This window comes from Diabrotica virgifera, chromosome 2 (genome assembly GCF_917563875.1).
Source record: "Diabrotica virgifera virgifera chromosome 2, PGI_DIABVI_V3a".
Lineage (NCBI taxonomy): Eukaryota > Metazoa > Arthropoda > Insecta > Coleoptera > Chrysomelidae > Diabrotica > Diabrotica virgifera.
The window spans coordinates 175,290,013-175,316,323 of record NC_065444.1 but is presented as its reverse complement, the minus strand read 5'-3'; the positions used below and the strand labels follow the sequence as shown (position 1 = coordinate 175,316,323).

At 31.6% G+C, this 26,311-nt stretch overlaps 1 long non-coding RNA gene across 1 annotated transcript; it reads right to left on the bottom strand.

Moving 5' to 3' along the window:
- Positions 1-12,467: 12,467 nt before the first annotated feature.
- Positions 12,468-15,444, bottom strand: LOC114331066 (uncharacterized). The gene is made up of 3 exons (XR_007696549.1): positions 14,781-15,444; positions 13,894-14,051; positions 12,468-12,648 (listed from the first exon to the last, which is right to left on the bottom strand). It is a non-coding gene; the product is annotated as an uncharacterized LOC114331066 (long non-coding RNA).
- Positions 15,445-26,311: the final 10,867 nt, after the last annotated feature.

Sequence of the window (26,311 nt, the reverse complement as noted above, 5' to 3'; positions counted from 1 at the left end):
ATGACGTATTTCTAATTTTGAGTCTATTGACCAGATGAGGGCGTTTGTTCATTATTTCCAATACTTCTTCATTCATAGTTTTGCTGGTCCAACTTATTCTTAGCATTCGGCGGTACATCCACATTTCGAATGAATTCAGTTTGTTGACGTCATACCTACTGTTTTAATGTCCAGGTCTCACAGCCATATAGTAATAGAGACCACACATAACACATTATTGTTCTCTATCTTATTATGACTAATAACTTGGGGTTACATAGCGTTTTACGCATGTTCATGAAACCAGACCTTGCTATTTCAATGCGTTTTTTAATTTCTCTTGAGTGGTCTAGCTGACTATTTAGCTCTCTGCCCAGGTATATAAGGCATTGGGAAATCTGAAAGGTGATACCATTTATTTGTATGTTGGGTGTAATTTGTTCATGGGGGTTCTTATGAAATACCATGATTTTGGTTTTGGAAAGGTTAATGTCCAAGCCCAGTCTGTGACTTTCTTCTGATAGTATGTTCATCAATAGTTTTAGTTGGTCTTCTATTTCGGCTAATACCACGGTGTCATCTTACATTGTTAATAATGATTCTATTAACTCTAGCACCTTCAGGGTGATCTTCAAAAGAAGCTCTGATGATATGTTCTGCATAGACATTAAATAGTAGAGGGGACATAATGAACCCTTGACGCACTTCTCGTTCTATGTTTACGTAATTATTGGTGTTTCCGTTTTTTGTTCGAACGCATCCTATACATTTACACTACTCAAAAATTAAGATGGATATTAGAAAAATATTTTAAAATCATTGAAAATTTCAAAAAGACCCAGAATAGCAAAATTGTTTTATTGTCACATTTATAAACAATTAATACATTGTAGGACGGGCCTTCGCTCTTCCTAATGCTGTTATTCTATTTGGGAAAGTTACTATTAAATTATTAATAAAATGTTTATTGCATTGTTTCCCGAATTATTTGCAATTCATTAGCTAACTGTTGTAAAATTTGAGATGGCTGTAGAATTCAGTTTAGACGTCTGTAGATTTCCGCCCAAACGTATTCGATGCAATTCATGTCTGGTGAATAAGGCGTCTACACTATTCTGGTAATTCCATGATAATATATCCATTCGTTCACAATTATTATTGTCTCGCTAATGAGGAGCATTATCAGCAATAAAAACAAATATTTAATCTGAAGTACTAGAAATGAGCATTATTATTTTCTCTACGATCCCTCCACGATATATTAAAGCAGTAAAATTACTAAGTCAATGCGTTTTATACCATATGCCTCGCCGTAGACACAAATTGATCCGCTTCCAAAACTTTCTCTCCAGACTGATATTCTAACGTCAGCAAATGGAATTTTGACTTGTCAGAAAGGAAGTCAGATGTTTCCAATCTTGAAGCCCCATTGATTGTGTTCCATCGCCCAATGATATGTGCGTGCACGTTGCTTCAATGTCAATGGTGGGTATGTAGCACGTATTTTTGCTCTCAAATGACATATTGATATGGCAGAGTGACATAAAACACCCTATTCTGATAGTTTGGCAAGAGATTATAGTCGAGAGAAATAAGATTTTTCTCGTGACACAAATTTTTTGAGTAGTATGGACATCTAAATATGTTAATAATCTATAAGTCTCCTGCAGCCGATTTTGATGATATAGGTACATAGTTATAAACAAATAAAGATCAAAAAACGGTAAATTTTCGCTTTTTCCGTCCATTACTAAAAAGTGAAGCATTCTACACAATATACAAATTTGAGAATAAGAACCTTATTAATCATATCAAAAACTTCAATATGGTGTTAGCTGAATAGGTCTATCCTTATTTGTTGCTCAGAAAATTGCAAACTAAGTCATAAATTTTGAGATTTTATAAATGTTCATAAATTATGTAAAAAACTAAGTTAGAATTTTCTTATTTCACGGAATGCTGAGACTTCTTGTGCTTAAATTTTATTTCAATGCAATTGGTCAAATAGTTTAAAAGTTATTTAATTTGTTTATCCCAAATTCGTTTTTTGCAACACTATAAGTCATAAAATTATGAGGTTACAGTAATACTTCTGACAGTTTATGAAAGAAGAACATTTATACTATTAACTTAATTAAAAAAAAATTAAAAAGTAATTTTAAACAGTGTATAATTATTTTGCAAAAACATGTCGATTTTAGGACAACCCTAGGACAATTAGGGACGAAGTTAGCCCCCCTTTTTCAATTCACATGTTCTTTTTTGTCATTTTTTTTAATTAAATTAATAGTGTAAATCTTCTTCTTTCATGAACTATCCAAAGTATTACTGTAAAGCATTTTCTGCATTTCTGACAAAAAAATTAATTTGGGATAAACAAATTAAATAACTTCTAAACTATTTGACCGATTGCTTTGAAATTTAGGGTATGATTTAATCACCAGAAGTCTGAGCATTCTATGTAATAAGAAGGTTCTAACTTAGTTTTTACATAAGGTATGAATATTTATAAAAACTCTAAATTTATGATTTATTTTGTAATTTTCTAAGCAACTAATAAGGATAGATATATTAGTCCAAGTAATGAAGCTTAAAATAGGACAAAACCTCGCAATTTTTACAGAATGGATCGATTTGCTTGAAAATTTGAGAGTAAGTAGTGGATAGTCCAAGGATCAAAGTCTATATGATGCCGAAAGGCGCTTTTACCATGAGGGTGGTTGCCACCCTATGTCGGGGATGAAAATTTTTTATTATATTTTGACCGCAAAAGTTGGTAAAAACATTCATTCTAAGCAAAAAATGTTCTATACATTTTTTTGATAAAATTAATAGTTTTCGATTTATTCGCTACCGAAAGTGTTAGTTTTATATTAAAAAAATTAATGTTTTTAATCAGTTTTCTGCAAATAACTCAAAAAGTTTTCGTTTTATCAAAACAACTTTGCTTAACGAAAATGTACCTATTGAAAAAATAAACAAAACCGTTTTTTTTAATTTTCTTTAAGACCAATAGTAATCGAGCTATAATTTATTATATGTTAGCTCTTCTTCGTCAAATGCTAAATATTGTAGTTTCAAAGTCAAAAGACGGGAAAACTATGCAATTTTCGAGGATAACTTGTTTAAACTAATTTGAAGTATTTAAAAATATCTATCTCCAGAAATCAAACAAAGTCTTTAGCTCAAAAATTAAGTGGCTTATAATGAAAAGAATGTCAGACCCTATATTTTTCAGCGAAAAAGTGATTGAAAGCAAACCCCTAATCACCACCCTGAATAAAATTAGTCCTTGACCTTATTCCGTCTTCTTTACTTATGTATTATTAATAGGTTTTAGAAGTTTAACTGGTTTAGAATGCTTAGTTTAAAAAAAATGGAGTCAAAAGCAAATATCGAATTTTTGAAGTGTGGTAAAAAATTTCATTTTCTTCAGAATAGAAAGATTATCATCATAGATACGAAAAAATATTTAAATATGAAATTGTAGCTTATTTAATTCCCAAGAACATGGTTTGCAAAAATTTTTTCTACGGTAAAAATTGAGTGAGCTATTGACAATTAAATCTTGTAATAACATGCAAAAATCACCTTTACCAACCCTTTCAAAGTCACCACTTTTTGCGACTGAGGATTTTAAAAGAATTTAATATTAATAGTCTTATAGATCTTATAAAAACCTACAAAATTATTTTCTAGCAAACTTTCTAAGATAAAAATTAAAAAGGTTACGGTTAAAAAATCAATATATTTTTTTGAGAAAAAAAAAAGAAATCCAATTGGAAGCATAATAATGTAAGTTAGCTTTGCTTTTAGTCATTGGCCTTATTCATTCTTCTTTATTTATGTATTATTAATAGATTCTAGAAGTTTGACACGCTTAGAATGATTAGTTTTAAAAAAACTGGAGTTAAAAGCGAATAACGACTTTTTGTAATTTGGCAAAAATGCCATTTTCTTCAGAATAGAAAGATTAGCATCAGATATACGAAAAAATGTTTTTATATGAAATTGTAGGTTATTTAATTCCCAAGAACTTGGTTTGAAAAAATTTTTTCTACGGCAAAAATTGAGTGAATGGTAAATGAGTATATATAAAAAAACATTGATTTTTTCTGTATAAAACTAACACTTTCGATAGCGAATAAATCGAAAAGTATTAATCTTATCAAAAAAATGTGTAGAAGATTTTTTGCTTAGAATGAATATTTTTATCAACTTTTGCAGTCAAAATATAATAAAAAATTTCCACCCCTACGATGGGGTGGCAACCTCCCCCATGGTAAAAGCGCCTTTCGGCATCATATAGATTTTGATCCTTGAACTATCCACTACTTATTTTTAAATTTTCAAGCAAATCGATCCATTCTGTAAAAATTGCGAGGTGAAATGCTTCGGTTCCTGGACTATATTCAGCGAACGCTATATTGAAGTTTTTTATACGATTTATGAGTTTCTTACTCTCAGATTTGTTTAAAATGCTTAACATTTTTGTTAGTAGCTGAAAAAATCGAAATTTTACCGTTTTTTTTATTTTCATTTGTTTATAACTATGTATATTGTTACACTTCTTAAAAATACTTTTATTCAACTCCAACAGAAATAATTACAATACAACTCTTTAACACAATCTGACAACTTTTAACTTCAAATACTCAATTACAACTGAACTATAAAATGTCAAACACATATGTTTATACAGGGTGTTTCATTAATAATTGTCCATATACTAACTGGAGAAACCTCAGCACAAAATACGAAGGTTTAACCTAAAACACTTAAATAAAATGTGGTTCCTTACTGGGTTACAGGGTGTTTTATCTAAAGATTTAAAAACTATTTTTGCTCAGCATTTTAAAACCATTTGACACATCCTTTTCATACTTGGCAGGAAGTATGGGTACTATTCAAACTACTAAATTATGTTAAACAACGTTTCTGGCTGTTACCAGAGGCGTACGACAGGGAGAAGTGAATGGTTGACCCTTTCCAAACTCTACGCCTCTGGTGGAATTGCCATTTTAGTTCAATTTTTGAATTCTACAATAATTTCTATAAAAATAATATACTCTTCATTCGTAACGATAAAGTCATTAGTTTTCAAGATTTTTTAAGTTAAAAATAAAACGACACGGGTATTTTGATTAATGTATTGTGTCGCTTCATTTTTAATTTCAAATGTCTCGAAAACTAATCATTTTATCGTTACGAATGAAGAGAACATTATTTACATAAAAAGTATTGGAAAATCAAAAAATTACACTAAAATAGCAATTTCGTCAGCGGCGTAGAATTTGGGAAGGGTCAACCAGTCACTATCCCCTGTCGTACGCCTCTGGTAGTAGCTAGAAACGTTTATTTATTTTAATTTAGTAGGGTGTACAGTACCTACACTTTCTGCCAAATATGGTAAGGATATGCCAAATAGTTTTAAAGTACTGGGTATTAATACAAATAATTTTTAAATTTTAATCATATGAATCATATCATAAATTAATCATAACTGTGCCGTTTCATATTTAACTTCAAATATCTCGAAAACTAATGACTTTATCAATACCAATAAAGAGTATATTATTTAGGTAGAAAGTATTGTAGAATCAAAAATGGCACTAAAATAGTAATTCCTCCAGTGGCGTAGAATATGAGAAAGGTCAACCATTCACTATCCCCTGTCGTGCGCCTCTGGTAGTAGCTAGAAACGTTCGTTTATCATAATTTAGTAGGGTATATAGTAGTCGCACTTTCTGCCAAGTATGAAAAGTATACGTCGAATAGTTTTAAAACGCTAAACAAAAATAGTTTTTAAATTTTTAGATAAAACTCCCTATATCTCAGTAAGGAACCACATTTTATTTAGGTGTTTTAGGTCAAATCTTCGTATTTTGGCCTAAGGTTTCTCCAGTTACTATATGGACAATTATTAATGAAACACCTTGTATAGATTTCTGACGTTCTAGACGTCACAAGACATTACTGGGATATTCATGACATCCAGAACATTCTCGTACGTGACTACTTCTTCTTTGACGTCGACGGACTTTTTCTATGTAGGATCAATCTACGGAACTGTCATAACAATATCATCAAAATCGGCTGCAGGAAACATATCGGTTATTATAGATGTCCAAACTACTCAAAAAATTTGGTTTCAATCTTATAGATCTTATAAAAACCTACAAAATTATTTTCTAGCAAACTTTCTAAGATAAAAATTAAAAAGGTTACGGTTAAAAAATCAATATATTTTTTTGAGAAAAAAAAAAGAAATCCAATTGGAAGCATAATAATGTAAGTTAGCTTTGCTTTTAGTCATTGGCCTTATTCATTCTTCTTTATTTATGTATTATTAATAGATTCTAGAAGTTTGACTGGCTTAGAATGATTAGTTTTAAAAAAACTGGAGTTAAAAGCGAATAACGACTTTTTGTAATTTGGCAAAAATGCCATTTTCTTCAGAATAGAAAGATTAGCATCAGATATACGAAAAAATGTTTTTATATGAAATTGTAGGTTATTTAATTCCCAAGAACTTGGTTTGAAAAAATTTTTTCTACGGCAAAAATTGAGTGAATGGTAAATGAGTATATATAAAAAAAACATTGATTTTTTCTGTATAAAACTAACACTTTCGATAGCGAATAAATCGAAAAGTATTAATTTTATCAAAAAGATGTATAGAAGATTTTTTGCTTAGAATGAATATTTTTATCAACTTTTGCAGTCAAAATATAATAAAAAATTTCCACCCCTACGATGGGGTGGCAACCTCCCCCATTATAAAAGCGCCTTTCGGCATCATATAGATTTTGATCCTTGAACTATCCACTACTTATTTTTAAATTTTCAAGCAAATCGATCCATTCTGTAAAAATTGCGAGGTGAAATGCTTCGGTTCCTGGACTATATTCAGCGAACGCTATATTGAAGTTTTTTATACGATTTATGAGTTTCTTACTCTCAGATTTGTTTAAAATGCTTAACATTTTTGTTAGTAGCTGAAAAAATCGAAATTTTACCGTTTTTTTATTTTCATTTGTTTATAACTATGTATATTGTTACACTTCTTAAAAATACTTTTATTCAACTCCAAGAGAAATAATTACAATACAACTCTTTAACACAATCTGACAACTTTTAACTTCAAATACTCAATTACAACTGAACTATAAAATGTCAAACACATATGTTTATACAGGGTGTTTCATTAATAATTGTCCATATACTAACTGGAGAAACCTCAGCCCAAAATACGAAGATTTAACCTAAAACACTTAAATAAAATGTGGTTCCTTACTGGGTTACAGGGTGTTTTATCTAAAGATTTAAAAACTATTTTTGCTCAGCATTTTAAAACCATTTGACACATCCTTTTCATACTTGGCAGGAAGTATGGGTACTATGGAAACTACTAAATTATGTTAAACAACGTTTCTGGCTGTTACCAGAGGCGTACGACAGGGAGAAGTGAATGGTTGACCCTTTCCAAACTCTACGCCTCTGGTGGAATTGCCATTTTAGTTCAATTTTTGAATTCTCCAATAATTTCTATAAAAATAATATACTCTTCATTCGTAAAGATAAAGTCATTAGTTTTCAAGATTTTTTAAGTTAAAAATAAAACGACACGGGTATTTTGATTAATGTATTGTGTCGCTTCATTTTTAATTTCAAATATCTCGAAAACTAATCATTTTATCGTTACGAATGAAGAGAACATTATTTACATAAAAAGTATTGGAAAATCAAAAAATTACACTAAAATAGCAATTTCGTCAGCGGCGTAGAATTTGGGAAGGGTCAACCAGTCACTATCCCCTGTCGTACGCCTCTGGTAGTAGCTAGAAACGTTTATTTATTTTAATTTAGTAGGGTGTACAGTACCTACACTTTCTGCCAAATATGATAAGGATATGCCAAATAGTTTTAAAGTACTGGGTATAAATACAAATAATTTTTAAATTTTAAACATATGAATCATATCATAAATTAATCATAACTGTGCCGTTTTATATTTAACTTCAAATATCTCGAAAACTAATGACTTTATCAATACCAATAAAGAGTATATTATTTAGGTAGAAAGTATTGTAGAATCAAAAATGGCACTAAAATAGTAATTCCTCCAGTGGCGTAGAATATGAGAAAGGTCAACCATTCACTATCCCCTGTCGTACGCCTCTGGTAGTAGCTAGAAACGTTCGTTTATCATAATTTAGTACGGTATATAGTAGTCGCACTTTCTGCCAAGTATGAAAAGTATACGTCGAATAGTTTTAAAATGCTAAACAAAAATAGTTTTTAAATTTTTAGATAAAACACCCTATATCTCAGTAAGGAACCACATTTTATTTAGGTGTTTTAGGTCAAATCTTCGTATTTTGGCCTAAGGTTTCTCCAGTTACTATATGGACAATTATTAATGAAACACCTTGTATAGATTTCTGACGTTCTAGACGTCACAAGACATTTCTGGGATATTCATGACATCCAGAACATTCTCGTACGTGACTACTTCTTCTTTGACGTCGACGGACTTTTTCTATGTAGGATCAATCTACGGAACTGTCATAACAATATCATCAAAATCGGCTGCAGGAAACATATCGGTTATTATAGATGTCCAAACTACTCAAAAAATTTGGTTTCAATCTGGAGGGGGTTGTGTCACCAACAGGATATTTTTTTCCTTATTTCTCTCAACTATTACCCTTCCAATAGGCTTCCTGAAGTAGCTATTAATAAATGACGCTCTGTATGTTCTGGTTTTTCTTGCCTTGAGGATTATGAAACGATCTTCAGCAGAAGTTTGCTCCACATTCAGGAACGATTTCCACTTGAGGCAAACCTTCCTGTCTCCAAGGTGAAAAGTAAAAATCCAAGAACGAAAAAGTAGCATGTGAAGCATTGGATATCAGTTTTCGTTCAGAACGATATTCCTTATAATTGAACAGTGTATATATACTAAAATCATAATAAATATGCACTAGAAATAAACAAACCAAGACACATTGAACACTCCCGAATCATGATTTACAATAAATAAACCTTGTAAATCATAATTCGGGAATGCTCTTCGTAACATTCAACGTGTCTTGGGTTGTTTATTTCCAGTGCATCTTTATTGTGATTTTAGTAGAGAATTCTTGTTCCTTACGATTCATACGCTTGCGGCGCACCTGTTGATTTGTGAATAAATGCGTCTAAAATTGCTGCATTTATTCAATATTGATAACCTATACAAACAGGAAAATAATGACAAATTCCTATTCAGCCCTAACCTTCTTAGTGCTGGGAACTTTCATTAAAAAAAATATTTTGAAATTTTTCAACGAATAGTTTCCGGGTTTTTGTTCTGACCGACTATTGAGTTCTATATTATCATTTTTAAATGCTACTTTTTTAATAAAAATAAGTTAGAAAGCTGTAAACTATATTTAATATACGATCTTGTATTGGCAGACCTTCGACTGAAGTTTCGCAATATAGCTGGGACAGTATGCATCACAAATGATCATGTGTAGATTTTGTATGAAATTTTGGGCATCAGAAAGCTGTCGGCGCGATGGGTGCCGCGTTGGTTCACTCAGAACAACAAGCGTAAGCATAAGATACTTCAGAGCATTGTTTGAAACTATTTAAGGGTAATTTGAAGAAATTTCCACGTTGTTTCATTACTGTCGACGAAATATGGATCCACTGGTAAACAATAGAGACCAACCAATAGTCAAAACAGTGGGCGTCACCCCTCGAACGTGATCCAAATGAGGCGAAGACTGGCCTATCGGTCGGAAAAATGATGGCCACAATTTTCTGATATTTGCAAGGTGTGATCTAAATCGACTTTTTGGAAAAGGGCAAAACGGTCACAGTGCTTAACAGTACTAAATTATGGGGGCGGCCATTCGACGCTGAATTGCAGGACAACCACACAGAAAAAGATGCTCTTCCATCATAACCACGCACCCGCTCACACCTCCGCCGTTGCCATGGCGAAATTTGTCTATTTTGGCTACAAAATGCTGTCCCATTTACCATATTCTCCAGATTTGGTTATATACAATTTCTTCTTCTTCTTCTTTCTCGAAACTCCTTATGCCCCTCTGGGTCCTCGGAAGTTTTATTCATCCTCTATTCATATCTTCCATTTCTTGCGGCCCTTTACTAACTCTTTCATTTGTTGAAGTGTTTTTCCTTTTTCCTGTCCAATTTCTATAATCTGATCGATCCACCATCTCTTCCTTGGCCTCCCTTTCCTTCTTTTACCATATTTTTTGATCCCATCACCTGCTTTGGTAGTCTTCCTTGGTCCATTCTGTTAATGTGTACATACCATTTTAATTTTCTTTTTTTTTGGATCTTGGTTATTATCGATTCCTGTTTTAATCTTTGTCTAATATTTTCATTTCTTATTCTGTCTAATTTCGTTTCTCCTGCTATTTTTCTCAGCTGCGTCATCTCCGCTCCGTTTATTGTACTGTCTATTTTTGCATTGTTTATCCACGTCTCACTTGCATATATTAAAGTTGGTACAGATATTGCATTGTATACCTTCAGTTTTATTCCTTTATCTATTTCTTACTTTCCAAATATTATTTTATTTGGTGCATAGTAGATCTTAATTGCTTTTTTCGCCCTGTATGAGATCTTATTATGAGATTATAGGAGCTGGGCAAGAAAGAATTTAAGATCTAAAGCATTGGCGTAGTAAGTCAACTAATTAAGCAGGTAAATACGATTTTAAAAGAGGGTAAAAATCTTTTTAAATAAATAAAAAAAGTATTGACCGAATTTAAAAATTTTAAGACTAATGTAGGTACAAGAAATTGCAAAAGCTGAAGACTGTATCTTATTTGACCTACATGTTCATTAAAAAATATTAAGGTGATTATTACCATGACTTAGGGGTGGAAGTAAAATAATCGAAAATACCGTACAAATGTGTCCTTTACATATTTAAAATGGACCCGTATGGTTTTTCAAAAATATTGTATTTCCTGATAATGCCTTTGTTTCCTTTCCATCCGGCCAGCCTGTATATCTTTTATGGCTTATAGGAAAAGGTTTGGTTTTTTTCAGGAGTTTTTCAAAGTTTTTTATAAACTAAATGTATGAACTTTTTTTTGCTTTATCGCATTCTCTTCCAAATGATCTAGTAGTTACGACACCAGAATTGTGATAAGACAATCCGAGTTCATATAACAGCCATCCTAATAATTATGGCCGGCAAATGAACTCGGATGGCCCGATCAAACTTAGCGTCGTAACCACTACAACTACATAAACTATTTCGGCGATATTGGTTAAATGAATTATACTTTTGGAGCTCGATAACTTCTGAACAGATTAACCGATTTTGATAATGAAACATGAGTTTGAAACGTATTGACAAGTAGTATCTGATGCATCCATGGTCAAGTATGATAACTAACCGTATTACAGGAATTATTGAGATTGAAAAACTGTTTTTCCCATATGATCAGTGCTATCAGAAGCCGCAAAGGTCCGACTTAAATTTTTGAAATTTTTGGGAGTTTTGGGAAAGAGAACGAAAAACAGATCCTAAATGTGAAGGGTCGTAAAATCCACACCCTTGGACCAAAATGGAGAGTTGACATATAGATGGGCGAGTCTTTTCCTAAACTTTAAGATGAGATTTGGCCCACTTCTCAATTCAGTCAGGTTTATAAAATCAAAAATTTCGTGTATACAGGGTGTCCCCGAAAATAGTGCGTTGCTTTAAGGTATGGATATAATACACAATGTAGAACAACAAAGTCCCATAACATTTTTTTCTAAAGTTAACCGTTTCCAAAAAAAATTACATTGTTCTCCATATAAGCGAACTTCCCTAATAACACAAAACATTCCATGAATGTTCCTAGAATGTACACACAGGACATTGAAAACATTCCTGGAATGTCCCCAAATGCACACGAATGTCCCTGGAAAGTCCCAGGAAAGTGCTGTGTCAGCATTTTAAATATTCTTAGAATGTTCTGTTGGAACATTCCATGAATGTCTACGAATGTTCTTTGGACATTCACAGTCTATTTTTTAGACTGAATGTCTTGTTGGAACATTCCATGAATGTTCTTTGGACATTCACAGTATATTTTTAGACTGAATGTCTTGTTAGAACATTCCATGAATGTCTACGAACGTTCTTTGAACATTCACAGAATATTTTTTAGACATTCACTGAAATATATCGTCAGTAATGTGACAATACCTCCTATATGTTTTTTCATGAGGTTTGCAGGAGACGAAAAACATTTTTTAAGGTCACTTTCTGTTTTCGTACGTATTCTGACTTTTTTGTAGTAAATAGATAGTTATTTACTGCAAAACAAGTCAAAAAATATATGAAAACAGGAGGTGGCCGAAACAAGTTTTTAGTCTATCTTACAAATCTCTTGAAAAAAACAGATAGGAGGTATTGTCACATCACTGACGATATGTGGCCATACCAAATAATACATCCTTGATAAATATAAACATTTTTATTGCAAAAAATCTTTACATACATTTTTTAATGTAATTTACTGACATTCCTAAATATTATAAAAAAATGTGTCACATTTGCTTTGTAAACCTTTCTTTTGCTTTTCGTAGCCACATATTCTGTTTCCTTTCTGGTTTTTTGTAGACCACTTCTCTCAGCTGATTCTAGAAGAAAATAAAATAAAAGGTAATTTTTCTATCCTTTACAATTAACAATCAGAAGAAATATTATTTACACGTAATAATACGCATAAATAATAATAATAAAAAAATAAATATTAAATAATATTTAAATAAATAATAAATAATATTTAATAAATAAAATAATAATAATGAACATTTTGTATTTTGACAACGACATCCGACGTGGAAGTAGAAACCTTAATAAAATTATTTTTTCAAGTAAATTGTGGCTTATTTCCTCATTAGAATAGTTAATTACAAAAAAGCCACAAAGAAATAGATTTTTCACAAACAAATAAGTATTTAGTATTCATTATATTTATTGTTTTTATTATTTACTTTAATGTCCTACTGGTAAATTATTTGACAAATAATGACATTTCGAAGTCTGTTAAGTATGATATAACGCCCTTGGGCATTAAATTTAAATAACGACTTAGATACTGTCAAGTTGACAAATATCAACCTAAGTAAAACTATGGTTACCACAATTATGTTACTACTGTTACTGGTAAATGTACTTATTTAAAAACTAATCAATTCAAAATTCATTCAAATTTTTCGCATATAAAGAATAATTTAGTCAGACATTAAACGTTGAAGGCACCACAGGTATTATAATAATAACGCTTTCGGTCAACGTATATCCCTCAGGCCCTTGTTAAAAACACCATTGACCTCAAGCGTTATTATCCTTATAATACCCTTGGTACCTTAATAACTGTAACATAAGATTATACCTTAATTCTTGTTTTCTATTTCTGATGTTTTTATTTATTTACATTGAATATTAATCTGTTTTGTTGTATAATCTACTTCGCAATAATTATGTGATATATTTGACTTAAAATGAATTCAAAAATTTTTTGCAGTTGGGCAACAATGTCAACTTAGATCTCCGATGTAGATAATGAATTACAACAGTATCTATATTGTACAGACTGTATTATTAATTAGGTTATTTATTTATTTATTTATTGAAATATACATCCACCAGGTATAAACCCATAAAGGTGTACATAAGAAAACTACATACATTGACTGAACACTTGATGACAAAATATAAAATAAAATAAAAGAATAACCAAAAATGTTTCTGTTGTTAATACACATACACAATAATAAACAAAGACCTTAATAAAGAAAAATAACATGGCATCAATTCGATAAGCTATTGCGTATTTCGCGTTTAAAGATGTTAAAACCAAGAAAAAAAAATGCATATACCTGTGTGACATAAGCTATTGGAACAGCACAGTCTCTTAAACGAACAGATGAAAGTGAAGTTCTGTCAATATCTTTTTCTAAAAAGTGTTTTGAACATACTCCTCTATTAACAAATCTGATCTATACTTCATGTCTTCTTCGCCGGATCTTCTGGAAAGCTAAAAATACAAAATATATGCATTACTAAGCATTATTAACAAATTTTAGTTTTAAATAAAAAATATGATTAATGGACTCACAAAATATTATAAAACAGCTTAGAAATTGTTTATTAGTATAGTCGGTTCCCCAAACTCTGACACAACTGGCTAGTGATTTTAGTAGGTAATTTTTTTTGTTTTTGGCCAATTTTGCCAAAATTACAGTAATTATTAACTATTTAGTTATTATTTTTTTTTTGCCAATTTTACCAAATTGGCAAAATTATTTACTAAAATCACTAGCCAGTTGTGTCTGAGACTCAGTAGTACTGAGACTGAGTTTAGCAAATCGACTATAATATTCTGTGTATTCATTAGTTGGTACTGCATATTATAGTGTGTGGTCTACCATCCTATTGATAAAGGCATACATTAGCAAAAACGCAAAAAGAATTACTTTAGTTTTACAAATCCTATTGTTATTATCTCTATTTATTATTTTAGTTAGGAATAAGCGAAGTTTGTAGCTTATTCACAATTATTATTAAAATAATAAATGGATATGACCAATTATTAACTTATAAAATAAAATAATAATTCTTCTGATTTATGCCTTTTATTCACTTTGTTATATCTAGGTTACTTAAAAGATTTTTTATGAATACATAGTATTATTAGGGTATTAATAGTATTAATTTATTTTCTGAAATACAGGGCATGCCTTCGTTTACATATTTGCATACTAACCTTTTAATAGGGCTTTTCATTCACAGTCATTTGTTTGGAGCTTCTGTCATAATTGAAACGTTATTCCTGCAGATTTTTTATCTACATTTGTTTCTGCTACTCCAACTGCGTTAAAAACAGGACACCATTTTATTCACTATGTTAATAATACTATTAAAGCTATTATAAAAGTATCCGAATTAAAAAAATATTCTTAAAAAGCACAAATAATAGAAACAACGATCCACCCACGGCAAAGCAAGGTGGCCAAGATGAAGATGCCAAGATGGCCGAAGCGAGGTCGTTGGTTGGTCGTTTTTAGTCACGTGATGCCCTCTCAAGCGCCATGCACAAAAATATATGCACGGCGAATTTGAAAATGAACGCAAAAGAAATAAATATAAATGCCTCTCTTGGGTTTTGCATAAGTTATAAGTATTTTTTTTATTAACAAAATCGCATTCCAAATTGAATATTCGCGAACAATAATTTTTATTACATTTGTATGTTTATAATATTGTATTAATTGAACTTGGGAAACTCTTTAAATTTGACATATTATTGCACTGTAGGCCTAAAGTGTCACTTAGTTTGTCTGGTATGTTATAAGTAATGTTGTATCTGTTACACGTATGTATTATTTCGCAACTTAAAATATAGGAACATTGGTAGTATGTTCACAGAATGTCTTATGGTAACATTCCAGGAATAATTTAAACAGATGTTCACCGAATGTTCCCTAAATGTCCAGGACATTCAAATATTGATAGAACTTTGGTAGTACATTCCTGGAATGTTGTGTGTTGTTAGGGTTATATTTTCATAAAATTAACTTATCTGACATCACTGTACAGGAACTGTTTGTGACTTAGGTTATTGACACCAGCAATGTAGGTTAGACAGTAGATACCTGCAAAATAGTTATACCACCATATGTGTGAAAATCAAACAAAACAAGAATTTGTTTTTTTGTTAAGGAGGAAGAAAGTATTTAATGTAAATACTAAAAGCCCATGGGACAACTATTTTTGAATTGTGACTGTGTCTATCTTAGATTTTGTATACATAGTTGTCAGATTTCAATTTGCATATCAAAAAGTATTTTCGTTTTTTTGGCAAACGGTTGAGTATAGAAAAAATGTTATAAGTTATATATTATTATATGTTATAAGTTATGAGTTATAATGTTATATTAACTATTTTCGAGGACACCCATATAGTGTCGCATGTATTGGTATTGTGCGCCACCGGCGAGAACTGCCGTTCTCTGGTAATAGAAAAAGAGAAGAAAAATATAACCATAATAAGAAATAAAAAGCATATTTACTTATTTAGACATTTACTTTAACAACTATAGCTTATAAAAAATATTCAATGATCAAGTAATAAGTAAAGGAGATATGGGTTTCGTTATAGTTTCATTTCAAAATATAAAACACCACATCTGTTGCCTGAATTACATTGATAAATATTTTAGTTCTCATTTGTTACGTGTAGTTTTTATTCATAATTAAAAATGCAAATAATATAGACTGCAAGTATAGTTAAATCTATTTGATCAGTGGCTTTTAATGGGTAGTTCTGGGTGGTTAATAGTTTCTAGATTTACGTTTTGTTTAAATCGCGTATTCCTAAAGTTATAAGAATATGAAAGTACCCATAATATATAGATATTAAATTATGCTAGCAAACTTTCTAAATTAAATTGTAATATATAATATAACAAATTCATATCTATTGTCATGGCGTCTTTACTGCTAGTGTGAAGAGATTGTTTTCTCTTTTCAGCTCGAAATTTTCTTTTAGTTTCCATTAATTCATGGTCAAATTGAACATTGTTAAGATTTTAGGGGACTATTATCAGCATTATTCTTTTTGAGGATCCTTATCTTTCCTCGTAATTGTCACTTTGTAAAAGTTGTTGTCAGAATGTAAGTATTCGTTAATTTATATTCTTGTATGATTTATTTTGTAGACTGAAAGCTCTAGATATTTAAAGTGTTGTTAGCTCTAGATACTTGACACATTTAGGTACTGTGTTTTATCTAGAGCATATTTGAATCATTGGTTTGAGTTTGGTATTTTGCCAAGTTGATCTCAAATATATGCTGACATAATTTTAAGAAGTTCCTTTTTAAACCATTAGATATTTCTGCTAAGTATTGCGTCATTGGCATATACTGTAAGTTGAGATATCGAGGTTTTAATAATTGGATATTTTGTTTTGGATCGTCGGTCGTATTGTTTCTTTTATCACGATATAACATAATGATGATGTCGATAGTGTGTCAGTATATAAGAGTAATTTATTTTTGAAGATATTATAAATGCATTAGTGCAACAATGAAGAATGATCTATTACTTTTCAAATCTCTTTAATTTGTAGGAATCTAATTAAGATATCAAAATTCCAGATTAAACAGGCTTTCTTATTTTGAATTCCATCGATGTTTACAAATGGTATTCACAACAGATCCAAATTTAATATTTTTTAAAATAAAAATGTGTGTACCATTTTTATATATTCGGCTGCAATACGAAGGAAAAACAATCTTACTTTTTAATTAGAATAAGGAGTGCAGCCAGTCCCTTTAACTGCAATTTTCTGCTCTTATTGGAGCTTCATCAGAAGGAACGTAGGCACTGTTCTCCTTAATCCAATCAAATCGCATCGAAATGTTTTTCCAAATATTGCAGCCAAAATGATGGTATTGGGTGGCTAGCGCCATCTGGCCGTAAAAATACGAAGCAAGCTTTCAATCCTAATAGCAAATAATTAATATTGAAAAATATCAAAAATTACTAAAAGATTTTTAAATTGAAAACTTACTGGTACATCCCCATGTATACACCTCCAAGACTTCTACAATTTGCAAGTCATATGGATGCTGCAGTAAAGACGATAGGGAAGGAATTCTAAACTTTGCAATTCAAATCCCCCGTCTGCAGCCGGTTAGGAACTGAAAGATGCACCATAGTTACTCTACTGAGTAATAAGAAAATAAAATAAAAATGTGTGTACCATTTTTATATATTCGGCTGCAACACGAAGGAAAAACAATCTTACTTTTTAATTAGAATAAGGAGTGCAGCCAGTCCCTTTAACTGCAATTTTCTGCTCTTATTGGAGCTTCATCAGAAGGAACGTAGGCACTGTTCTCCTTAATCCAATCAAATCGCATCGAAATGTTTTTCCAAATATATAAAAATGGTACACACATTTTTATTTTATTTTCTTATTACTCAGTAGAGTAACTATGGTGCATCTTTCAGTTCCTAACCGGCTGCAGACGGGGGATTTGAATTGCAAAGTTTAGAATTCCTTCCCTATCGTCTTTACTGCAGCATCCATATGACTTGCAAATTGTAGAAGTCTTGGAGGTGTATACATGGGGATGTACCAGTAAGTTTTCAATTTAAAAATCTTTTAGTAATTTTTGATAGTTTTCAATATTAATTATTTGCTATTAGGATTGAAAGCTTGCTTCGTATTTTTACGGCCAGATGGCGCTAGCCACCCAATACCATCATTTTGGCTGCAATATTTGGAAAAACATTTCGATGCGATTTGATTGGATTAAGGAGAACAGTGCCTACGTTCCTTCTGATGAAGCTCCAATAAGAGCAGAAAATTGCAGTTAAAGGGACTGGCTGCACTCCTTATTCTAATTAAAAAGTAAGATTGTTTTTCCTTCGTATTGCAGCCGAATATATAAAAATGGTACACACATTTTTATTTTATTTTCTTATTACTCAGTAGAGTAACTATGGTGCATCTTTCAGTTCCTAACCGGCTGCAGACGGGGGATTTGAATTGCAAAGTTTAGAATTCCTTCCCTATCGTCTTTACTGCAGCATCCATATGACTTGCAAATTGTAGAAGTCTTGGAGGTGTATACATGGGGATGTACCAGTAAGTTTTCAATTTAAAAATCTTTTAGTAATTTTTGATATTTTTCAATATTAATTATTTGCTATTAGGATTGAAAGCTTGCTTCGTATTAATATTTTTTATTTACAAAAACCAATATTTCTACTTCTTAAGGAGTCGTGCATTTCTACGTAGGCATCCACCGTACATTCTTTTATCAGGTGAGATGTTAGATAGTCAGAATAAAATTATTCTGTTCTATTTTTTTCAGCATTGCGAAGCATCTTATAGCTGTGAATCCCTGTTCATTGCTCAATATTACGCAGCAATAACATCTTCTTACGTCCCATACCTCTCTTAACCTCTATCTTTTCTTCGAGTACCAGGTGCTGAAAATTGAATTGTTCTCTTCGTAATATATGTAATAAATATGCAGTCTTCTTATTTTTTACATAATCAAAAATTTCCCTATCCTAGAAGCCTGCTCTTCTTATTACTTCCTTATTTCTGACTCTGTCTGCCCATGACATTCTAAGACTTCAGCGCAGGCACCAAATTTCAAAGACTTCAAGTTTGTTAATGAAGCTGGCCTTCAACGTCCATGCTTCCATTCCGTAAAAGAAAAGAGGCCAAACGTAAAACATTAAAACCGTTAACACGTAAAATATTCCAAGAATTTGACTGTGCGTTGACTGAAATTTAGCATCAAGCTAATTGACTGACTGAAACATGTATACTATTTCGTTTATCATCCGTTTGGAGATCGCATTTAACCTTTAACTACCCGCGCATCAAGTTGTAACATAAGTACACGCGTGACGTACTTCATACGCCACAAAAGAATACACTTAAAAACAGGGGTTTTGTTTTTTTTTTGAAAAAATACACTTAGTTGTTTGTTATAAACCTTATTCGACATTAGAGAATGCTTGGAGCTCCTTCTCAGGAAGGGGATGCCAAGTCAATTGGGATTTCTAACTGGCATGTGATCACTCGAAAAATAAAATTAAGTACCTACTAATAAAAAATTTTTTGAAACGTGATTTTTTGCATGAGAAACAGTATTATTTATAAAGAAAAATATATTTTGTGCCATAATGACTAAAAAACAATTGTAAATAAACTTACATTACTACAATCGTGGCACTTTTTGTACAAAACCGGAAACAACAAATTAAAAATTGGTAATTACAATTTTCTCAGAACGCCGATTATAACGAAACTAATACCAATTGTAAAGCACATTCCAGTGATAGGTTAGATAGATCCTCCTCCTCCTCCTCAGTCGTTTCCTCATTGTTGAGTGTCGCGATTCCCTATAATACGAGCAACTATCTCTTTCCATCGGCTTCTGTCCTGAGCTTCCCTCATGGATTCAGAGAATGTTTTTCCACTGGCTTTCTGTACTTGATCCGTCCATCGAGTAGGTGAGCGACCTCTACTTCTGCTTCCTTCAACGTTTCCCGAAATTATAAATCTCTCAAGATTATCATCAATTCTTCTTGCAATATGGCCGAAAAATTTTAAGACGGTGGAGAGGCAAATAGAGGAAAGTCGAGTCTGAATATTAAGCTCTTGGAGGATTGAGTTATTTGTTCTGTGTTTCGTCCATGAGATCCAATGCATTCTTCTTCAGTACCACATTTCAAAGGTGTCAATCCCTTTTCTGTCATCCGATTTCATTTTCCATGTTAGATAGATAAACAAAGTCAAAAAATAAATATCTAAACATATTTTCAGTCGAATTCTTGTATCTGGTGTACAAAATTTTTGTACCTTTATATTTGTATCTTTAACCAAGATATGTTAGTGTGGCTAATACATCATGTATATTTCCTTTATCATCTCTTAGGTCATCTTACCTTAACAATTTCTGGAAATATTTGTATCTTTAACATAGTTGATTTGAACCCTGTACCTACATAAACTTATGTAACAAATAATGAAACTAGTGGAATGCCTCACTGGTTTAAGGCTTATAATCCACTAACAGCTCATAGATCTTCCATTAGTGTAGTTATCGGGTAATTGTAGTTATCGGGTATTGGTTGTGTTTTGTTGATGTATTGTTTATTGTTGAGAGTAAACCACTTTTATATATTTTAGTTTTTTCATTGTCCTGTCGCCATACTGTTAATTACTGTTGGAACATAATTTATAAAGTAATAGTGAAAACTGATAACGTAAAAGGTGAGAACTAAAATTTTTAAACATAGATACTGAGGTGCGTGTGTGTAAAGTAATTCGTAACAATAAATAAAATTTCTTAGTAATAACAGTTGAAATAGATATCCTATTTATACATATAGATAAATTTTGTTTATCACTATTTGAAAATATTTCCAAACTAAACACTACTTATATTTCGAAAAAAAAAATTTCAAATTTTTATTTTTCAATAATTTAATATTTTAATACTCTTTAGGTGGAGCTCTGCTTTCTGGCATTAATTATAACAACTTTTTTTGTTCGACGGTACCTTTTTTAATACATTTTTTAAAATATCATTCTCATGGATCTACACTCCTAGACCAGTGATTGCCGTCCTCTTTGGCCTCTCCCGATTTATTTGTCACGGGGAATCAGTCCTCCCAGTTTTACAATTGGTTATTTGACTTGGTATCTTTGAAATTTTTCTCCATTGGTTCCTGTTTTTCATTATGGTTTTCCATTCTCTAAGTCTTATCTTCTTGGTCCTCAACTATCTGCTTCTTCCCATCTGGTTTTGGGTTTTCCTCGTGATGTGTCTGATACTGGTCTTCATTTGGTGATTTTTTTTATAAATTTTTTCTCTATTTTTGTATAAATTCTTATAAATTATGATGTCTTCTACTTTCAAAAGTCCTCTTACTTCGTAGTTCATATGTTTTCTCAATTCATTATTACCTTAGTGGGCATTAATTCTTCGGATTATTTTCTATCTTGGATCTTCAGTCTGTCTTCATCTTTCTGAGTCAGATACATTACTTCAGCACCATATGTAATTACCGGTCTATGCGACTCTGTAAATTTTCAGTTTAGTATTCTGAGTAGGCTTTTTATATTTGAGGAATTTATTTTATTTCCAGTAAGTTCTGTTTTCTTCCAGGATTATTTCATTGATTTTTATCATAGCTCCATAAACTGAGACTCCAAGAGATTTAACGCTTTCCTCTTTTTTCAAACTCATATTTTCCATTATTTAAACTTGTCATATTAACTTAAAGTATACTCCTCAATCCTCAAGCATTTTAGAATCAACTTCAATTTTAATGTTTCTTTCAAAAAAATTTTTAGTCATAACCTACACAATAATTTTAACTCATTTATTTTTAACTTTGTTTGCTAGATGCACTATTTCGTTAGGGTCGGCCGTATCTTACTGGCTGAACTTAAACTACTGACTTCTTCTTTACGTGCCTTCTCTGCGACGAAGGTTGGCAATCATCATTGCTATTCTTACTTTTGACACTACAGCCCGAAAGAGTTCAGTTAATCTGCATCCAAACCATTCTCTGAGATTTCTCAGCCAGGACATCTTTCTCCTAACTATGCTGCGCCTTCCTTAAATCTCTCCCTGCATAATTAATTTTAGGAGTTCATATCTGTCACCACACGTTACTACTGACATTCTAATTCAAATCCAAATCCAAATGTTATGAGCTGTCCCTGTGCTTCGGAGGGCACGTATGGCCGTCGGGCCGTCTTGGCAACTATGCATCGATATTACTTGTCTAAAATAGCGTAAAAATGCAATTGGTGCCAGAAAAATCCTAAAGCATTTCCCTGGCAAAAATACCATTATATACCTATTGTACTTGATGATTTGGCCTTGCTATTTTAAATACTCTTGTGTACGCCATTCTACTAATGTCATTGTTCTAATATTTTTTTATATTGAGGGTCTACTTGTTTGTACCCTGTACATTTTACATTTCATTTCGTTCTGATCCCGTCACTCCTTACTCGGTATCTCAGGGTATTTCCTGTGATTTTGCTAAGTATTTTTATTTCTGATTTTTAGTATTCGATAGTTGCAATCGTTATGTTAAATTTTTTAGCTATTGTATGTAAACTTGTCTTTTAAGATCATTCTCATTTTGGGCTATCAATATTGCGTCGGCTGCTAAAGAGAGATTTTAAGTCCTCTTCCTTTATTGGCACTCTTTATGTATTGTTGTATCTTCGAATTCTTTTATTTCGTCATACCGCAGAAAGAGTATAATCAAACTACAGTTTTAGTCATGTTGGTAAAATGTTTTATTAACTATTTTGGGTTTTATACTAACTCGTATAAAAAGATTATATTTTTTATTTATTCTTGTTGGATTATTGTAGGGGTGTTGTATTATCATCAAAATTTTGGCGTTCATCACTTTATTAACTTCTAGCCTAAAAACAGATTCGGTTAATTGTGCATACCACTCTCTCATGATTTTCATTCCGATATGCTTTCTCTTTCTGGAAATCTATTCTGGTTATTTATTCTTAACCAAAAAAGTTATAGTTCAGAGGCTCCTAGGTTTTTGGCATGATGGTATCCGTTGCATTGGATACTTCTGGCTGATACAGTACGAGCACTAAAACGCATATCACTTTAGTATTTCGATAGTATATCTTCAGACTCTGATCTGTATCTTACCCATAAAAAAATAGTTCTCTTATACTCAAGGAAATTTTTGTTCCTGATTGTACGCTTATTGCCAAGCTATGCTCATTACGTTGTTCGTTGGTTCTCTAATTTTAACTTCGTCTAGAGTCTAGATTCTAGATTATATAACCATAATTTATTTCGGTACTAAACATTTTTAAATAATTAATTACATAATATATTTTATTTTTATCACAAAATAACTAATAAATATTGCTAAATTAATATGTATGACTATATAACATTAAAATTTCAATAATTTAGAAAATAGTACATAAACACAGGTGAACAATGCATTTAATCAATACCATATTATATTACCTGTAACATTTTCAAATAGCAATAAACGGACTTTACTGATAAATGATTGCATCAAGCTCAATCACGATTCTATTCTTAGGCCATGCCAATAGAATATTTAATAAGGTTTTATAGGACGAGAAAAATTCGGTAGGAGTGCTTGTTTGCTTCGTACAGAACTCTAATACTATATTTGCAGGAAAAAGTACAGAAATTACACATTCTCATATATTTTTGACACATATTTATGGGTGTAAAACACCTAGTAATAAACTAAAGATTTTAATTTAAGTCTTTAAAAATCGTCATGATATCTAGATTTTTTTCTTATTTTCAACTCGGTTGGCCTTTTCAAGCGATGGGGCTTTTATGGGTTAATATTTAAGATGTTTCTTGATTTAGCTATTATTTATACTTTATTATAGCGTAATTTAATGCTGAGCCTTGCCTCATCTATTCCTTTCCCAAAATAAAACTTTAATATCGCGGCAGTTTGTCTATTTATACATAATATCCATTTCTAGTTTTGACTTTTTCATAGAATCTAACTATTATTTAAATATTTTTGCTTGTTTCGTGCCTTTTTTTCTCATTTATTTATGTTGTTTAAAAATAAAAAGCATTTTTTGTATGGGCTTTTATACCGGCTTGTAGTATTCCCATATAGCACACAACGTCCGATGTACGTCCATATAACGTACATTTAAAGTCCAAACGTCCATGGACCAAAACTGTACGTACTATGTACGTACATTACGGGACGTCCATTGGACGTTTGATTTCAACGTACATTGGACATCCATTTGTGGTCCATGGATATTTTACACAAAACGCGACTATTATATTAAGTCCCAATACAAACTAAATGAGAATCTTCTTGACAACGTTGTCGCTCTTCGCGCTATCGGTCGTGAAAGGTAGTATTAGGCAGGTACTTTTAGGGGATTATTGCTGTTAATTGTTGTGGAATACTGAAGGAGGGTTTATTTATGATAATTCACAGAATGGCAAATCAGCTTGTAATATACAACAACCGTACTGACTCTAAAAATAGTTTGGAACAGAAACAGAACAGAGATTAAACCTCTTTTAATGTGCATGCTTCCTAGGGCGTCATTATCTGAATCTCGTCTTTATGAAAATACATCCTGTGATATATTTGTGTTTTCTGTTTATCGTGCAAGTGCAGTCGTGCATTAATGAAGTTCCTATAATAAAGTATATATTATAATGAAGTTATAGTAAAGAGAAATAAAAAAGGTCTTTTGTGTAATATTTTTAAGTATAAGTTTAGTAGTATAAGGAACTATTTCCTATAAAGGCTTTTTGCTATGTATTCACAAAATTATGGATACTAGATTGCTTTCTGAAAATTGCCCTACAAATGTCCATAAGACGTACATTGAATGTACAATACAACGTACAATGTACGTTTGTAGCGGACGTTCTATGGACGTCCAATTTTGTGAACTCTGGACATTCGTTGGACGTCCATCGGATGTCCATTGTACCTTAGCGGGACGTCCATTGGACGTTCCAATGTACACAGATGTACGTCCATTGGATGTCCATAAAACGTACTTGTGCTATCTGGGTTATTATTTTATGCATATGTATTGTTTAAGTAGTTTATGCCCGGTTGCACGAACAGATCTTAAGTAAGTCGAGAATATCATAAGAATTAATATAATATAATTATAATATATTACAATAAGAATACCATAATATAATAATAGATATAAATCGGAGGTTTTCCTGGTGGTATCAGGTATACCACAAGGTTCAAATTTAGGACCGCTCTTATTTTTACTGTTTGTGAATGAATTACCTACCTTCTTTAATTACATCTCGGTGCCTTTTATATGCGGATCATTTAAAAATATTTAGAGGAATTAAAGGTTTGAATGATTATTTTCAATTACAATACGATTTAAACGAGATTTATGATTGGTCAATACGTAATAAACTGTATTTTAATTTGAACAAATGTACGATCATGACATAATATAGTCGTCAGGCAAACCCCAGTTATTTTATGTACAATATGAGAAATAATAACTTACATAGGGTCAACTATGCAACTAATTGTCAGTGATGCATCAATAACAAAAGTTGACCATTTTAAATACCTAGGATGTTGGATAAACGAGACACTAAATCCGGATGAAGAAATTAAAACTCGTATAGAAATTGCAAGAGGAGCATTTATGAAACTTAGATCTATTCTGAGCAACTCTCAGCTGAACTTACAACTAAGAATCAAGTTCCTAAAATGTTATGTGTATCCTGTATTACTATATGGATGTGAAACCTGGATCATAAAGGTTAACATGATGAACAAATTAGAAGCCTTTGGGATGTGGTCATATCGTAGAATGCTCAGAATATCTTGGGTTCAACGCATTTCTAACAGAGAAGTCTTAAACAGAGTAGGTCAAGGCGAAGGTGACTTAATGAAGATGATAAAAAAGAGAAAACTTGAATATCTGGGGCATATAATGAGAGGTAGCAGATACAGGATGCTGCAGTTAATACTCAATGGAAAGATCGACGGAAAAAGAGGAATTGGTCGAAAGAAATATTCATGGCTCCGAAACCTTCGTCAATGGACTGGCTTATCAGCAGATCAATTGTTACATGCCGCACAAGATCGAGAACGATATCGGCAAATTGTTATGGAAGCTACCCACGCCTAAAAATTTGGGCACGGTACTTAAAGAAGAAGAAGATAGGGTCAATGAAGTGACGGAT